Source organism: Rhipicephalus sanguineus, chromosome 2 (genome assembly GCF_013339695.2).
Source record: "Rhipicephalus sanguineus isolate Rsan-2018 chromosome 2, BIME_Rsan_1.4, whole genome shotgun sequence".
Lineage (NCBI taxonomy): Eukaryota > Metazoa > Arthropoda > Arachnida > Ixodida > Ixodidae > Rhipicephalus > Rhipicephalus sanguineus.
Window position 1 is genome coordinate 205,278,426 of NC_051177.1, and position 5,353 is coordinate 205,283,778.

The following is a 5,353-nucleotide window of genomic DNA, read 5'->3' on the forward strand; positions in this document are numbered from 1 at the left end:
CTACCTCCCGCCTCGTCGATTCCCGACAACAGGCCGATCTGCTACTCCTGCCGTCTCCCTGGCCATGTCGCCCGTTTCTGTCGTCGTCGTGATTTCCGCCAAGGTGCTGGCGAAGAAGGGTACGGCTACTATCGTACAGAGCCACCTCAGTCGAGTTCCTTCCACCCCACGTCGGACACGTCATCGTCAAGTCGTCGCGGCTTCGACAGACATCGGTCACCCTCACCACGGCGCCGTTCCATTTCGCCTATGGTTCGTCGCCCGCCACCCGTCCCAGCGGAAAACTAACCGTCGCAGTTCCCGAGGCAAGAGCTGCGCTCATATCGAAAACTTCAAGGCCTCGATTTCTACCCGCCAACGAAATAACTGTGTATATTGATGGTGTAGCTGTGCAAGCGCTCGTTGATACTGGTGCTGCTGTGTCTGTTCTGAGTGGTGAACTGTGCCGCAAGTTAAAGAAGATTACGATTCCGCTTTCCGACGTCTCTCTCCGTACGGCAACTTCGCACCACATCCAGCCTTCTATGGCGTGCACAGCTCGGCTAGTCATACAGAACGTTTTGTATGCAGTTGAATTTGTCGTATTTTCACCATGTTCGCATGACATCATCTTGGGCTGGGACTTCCTTTCCGCTCATCATGCCGTCGTTGACTGTGCGCGTGCCGAACTAGAGTTGTCAACGATGTGTGAACTGCCGCTGTGTCAAACGCCGATGTATGACGGGCCCTCTGACCAGGCATTATCTTCTCGAGTCGTCGTCGCTGCGGACACTCACATTCCTCCTCTGTCCTCTGTTCTTGTGCCACTCTCTTGCGACGGCGCGTCCTCTGTCACTGCCCTGTTTACACCCTCCGAAGCATTTGGCTCTCGCAAGAGCTTCCTTCTCCCATTCGCAGTTGTCACTATAGAAAACTCTTGCGGCGCCATCTATATCACGAACCCGTTTTCTTCCCCAGCCACCTTGTTCCACGGCGAACTAATAGGTCACCTTGAGGAAATAGTCTCTGTTTACTCCAGTCACCTGCCTGATGGCTCGACAACTCCTCACGTCAACAGCATTACCTCTAATACCACTACCACTTCATCTCTCGAGGCATTCCTTCCATCGATTGATTCCGAACTCTCCCCTGCTCAGCGTACGCAACTCTTGGCGCTACTTGATCGCTTCAAGACGTCATTCGACCATAACCAACGTTCTTTGGGCCGCACGTCTGCCATCGTTCACCGCATTGACACCGGCACCCACGCACCTTTGCGCCAGCATCCGTATCGAGTCTCTCACGCTGAACGCCGGGTCATCGATGAGCAGGTGAGCGACATGCTTCAACGTGGCGTAATTCAACCTTCACACAGCCCTTGGGCCTCCCCGGTTGTGCTGGTGAAAAAAAAGGACGGCAGCATCAGATTCTGCGTTGATTATAGGCGTCTTAATAAGATCACGCGAAAAGATGTTTACCCGCTGCCCAGAATTGACGACGCTCTCGATTGCCTGCAAGGAGCAGAGTTCTTTTCTTCTTTAGACCTTCGATCGGGCTACTGGCAGGTTCCTATGAATGAAGCCGACCGCCCCAAGACTGCGTTTGTAACTCCTGACGGACTGTACGAGTTCAACGTGATGCCGTTTGGCCTCTGTAATGCGCCTGCCACCTTCGAACGTCTGATGGACAACATCCTAAGAGGCCTAAAATGGAACACGTGCCTGTGCTATCTGGATGACATCGTCGTTTTCTCGAAGGACTTCGACTCCCACCTCACTCGCCTCGCAAGCGTCCTCACTTGCCTTGCGGACGCGGAACTGCAGCTGAACTTGAAGAAGTGCAATTTCGCCGCACGCCAGCTTACCATCTTAGGGCACGTTGTCAGCAAGGATGGTGTCCGTCCCGATCCTGCCAAGCTTCGCGCTGTCGCCGACTTTCCCAGGCCGTCTACACTAAAAGAACTCCGTAGCTTCATAGGCCTTTGTTCGTACTTTCGCAGATTTGTGCGCGATTTCGCGACGATAATCGCCCCACTCACACAGCTACTTGCCGACAACCAAGACATTTCGGCGTGGTCTTCAGCTTCCGACAAAGCATTCGCCTCTCTACGCCATCTTCTGACATCCCCACCTATCCTACGCCACTTTGACCCGGATGCTCCAACCGAAATCCACACGGACGCTAGTGGAGTAGGCCTCGGCGCTGTTCTTGCCCAGCGTAAATCTGGCTTCGACGAGTATGTCGTTTCCTACGCCAGTCGCACTCTCACTAAAGCAGAAAAGAACTACTCAGTCACGGAAAAAGAATGCCTTGCCATCGTTTGGGCAATCACGAAATTTTGACCTTACGTATATGGCCGCCCATTCGACGTCGTGACTGATCACCACGCTTTGTGCTGGTTATCGTCATTAAAAGACCCATCTGGTCGCCTAGCTCGTTGGGCGCTCCGTCTTCAAGATTATGACATCCGTGTCATCTATCGGTCAGGCCGTAAGCATTCGGATGCCGACGCTCTTTCTCGTTCGCCACTTCCCCATGAGTATGGTGTTGCGTCTATTTCGAGCTGCGATTGTTCATCTCTTGAACATGCCGACATGTCATATGAGCAACGCCAGGATCCATGGATAGCCTCTCTCCTAGAGTATCTGTCTCAGGCGTCTCCACATACAACCAACCGCTCGCTTCGACGCACTGCTCGCCACTTTAAAATCCGTGATGGCCTCCTGTACCGCCGAAACTACCTGTCTGATGGCCGCAAATGGTTGCTGGTAATTCCTCGCCATCTACGTTCCGACGTCTGTGCCTCCTTTCACGCGGATCCGCAATGCGCCCATGCTGGTGTGGTGAAGACATATGCACGCCTCCGGATTCGATACTACTGGCGCGGAATGTACCGCTTTGTTCGGCAGTACGTCCGTTCATGCTCCAAGTGCCAACGCCGGAAGAGCTCTGTGCACACGACCACAGGTCCACTCCAGCCACTGCCCTGTCCCTCTCGGCCGTTCGACCGCATCGGGATCGATTTGTACGGTCCCCTACCGTACACACCAGATGGCAACCGCTGGGTGATCGTCGCTGTGGACCACCTCACGCGCTACGCTGAAACTTCCGCGCTTCCAGAGGCCACAGCACGTGAGGTCGGCTTGTTCATCCTTCGAAAGCTCGTTCTTCGGCATGGTGCACCTCGCGAGCTACTCAGTGACCGCGGACGTTCCTTCTTATCCGAAGCCGTAGAAGCCCTCCTCCGCGAATGCAACGTTGTCCATCGAACTACTACCGCATATCACCCGCAAACCAACGGGATGACCGAGCGCTTCAATCGCACACTCGGCGACATGCTCTCCATGTATGTTTCCGATGACCACACGAATTGGGACCGCATACTGCCGTTTGTCACGTATGCTTACAACAGCGCCATTCAGTCTACTACGGGGTTTTCTCCGTTCTTCCTGCTTTATGGTCGGGAACCTTCCTCGTTCTTGGATACTATTCTTCTCTACCGACCGGACCCCTCAGAAACTACGACTCTAGCCGAAGCCGCCACTTATGCCGAAGAATGTCGGCAGCTCGCACGCTCGCTTACCACGCACGACCAGGCCCGCCAGAAACACTCTCATGACCGAAACTTATCTGCTTCGTCATATTCACCCGGAACAATCGTGTGGCTTCGCGTGCCCTCATCTACCCCCGGCCTTTCCACAAAGCTCGTCCCTAAGTATGACGGTCCTTACCGGGTCCTACGCCAGACTTCACCGGTCAACTACATTATTGAGCCTCTTCAGCCACCTACGGATCAACGCCGCCGCGGGCGCGAAACTGTTCATGTCGATCGATTGAAACCTCACTACGACCCACCAGTACTACCTGTGCCATAGGTCGCCAGGATGGCTCCTTTTCTGCCGGGAAGTGATTGTAGTGATAAATACGGTTACCATAGAGAACGATGAAGAAGACGGTTGTTGTGGTTGGTGCTCGTGCTGGCTCCGTTTCGGGGAACTGACTGCTGTCCCGTCGCTGTCTCGCCTCTAAGACGCTCACCGTACCTAACTATTAAACGCATACTATCACATCAGTGAACAGTGTTGTTGACATACACTGAGATATATTTGAGTTCATGATTAAACTCGGCGCAACGGACATGAGATACAAACGAAGAATACACGAGGACAGATACACTTCGTTTGTATCTCGTGTTCGTTGCGCCGAGTTTCATCATCAACCCATACCAACTTGCCCAACTATCAGTGTTACTGAACGTGATATACTTGAGAATGGTTGTCATTTAAGAAGTAGCCCTAGGTCATAGAAGCCAATGAACAGGCTAATTTCAACACATGAAACTCATTTTTTAAGGTCTTTAAAAACTGGTGTAAACCTTGAAAGTCTCAATTCCTAAAAATATACACAGGCTTATTTAACATTGCACACTCATTCGTTAAGTCTTTGACTATCAGTCAAGGTCTTTTATGAGCACACTTCTGAAATTGCTCAAATAGCAACAAACTTGAAAAACCTGTTGTGCTATATCTATCATATTCATAGGAAATGACCTGTCCAATATGTGGAAGCTTTTAGCCCTTGCAATCACTCGTTCCACATGAACACGTGCACAAGCAATGCGACGAGTTTCTTCAACACTTTGAGCTGGCATTTGTCGCTCATACGGCTCACGAAATGGAGGACGGTACACTGTGAAGGCAGGAGGCAAATAAGGGAACGTGAAACCCTTGTCCACCATGATTGCCTCTCCTGGTTGTAATTGCTCCAGCAGGGAGCTACATTGAATTATTTTTTTGTCAGACACAGAGCCCCCCCTGAGACGAGACACATAGGCTAAGTAGCCATCAGGAGTACAGCCGATGAGAGCCTTATAGGTGTTGTAGTGTTTGTGGGTCGAGAATGTTTGACGCTGCGCACTCAGTGATAATGGTCGCTGTACTCGCACTTCAGTAGCGTCCAAGACAAGACGTGTGTTCTTAAAGTTCTCAAATGATTAGGGTAGGCGCTGCCTGACTGCTTCTTGTGGTGGAATTTTCGTTAGTTTTTTTAGGTCTGTTTACAGAAAGTTTACCCAGGTTGCGAAAATACGGCTTACCTGACTCTCCGACAGAGTGAAGTTACGAGCCGATTCTAACCCAGACATGGCAGTTCTCAGCCTCACCAGCACCATGAAAAACTCTGTAGCAAGATCTGTTTATTTAGGCCTGCCACGAGTTTCTGGTTCGTCTTTTCTTCCCCACCCCTGTACGACATTTTGACTGCACTAGGTGTCAAATAGTCTAGCACGGCTTCAAATACATCAAAGTTGGGAAAGCCTGTATAGAAGACGCACTCTTTCGGTGAGTTTTTGATACGACTTAATGTAAGTAGCTGT

At 51.5% G+C, this 5,353-nt stretch overlaps 1 pseudogene; it reads right to left on the reverse strand.

Moving 5' to 3' along the window:
• Nucleotides 1-4,429: 4,429 nt before the first annotated feature.
• LOC119384020 (uncharacterized) lies at nt 4,430-5,122 on the reverse strand (annotated as a pseudogene).
• Nucleotides 5,123-5,353: the final 231 nt, after the last annotated feature.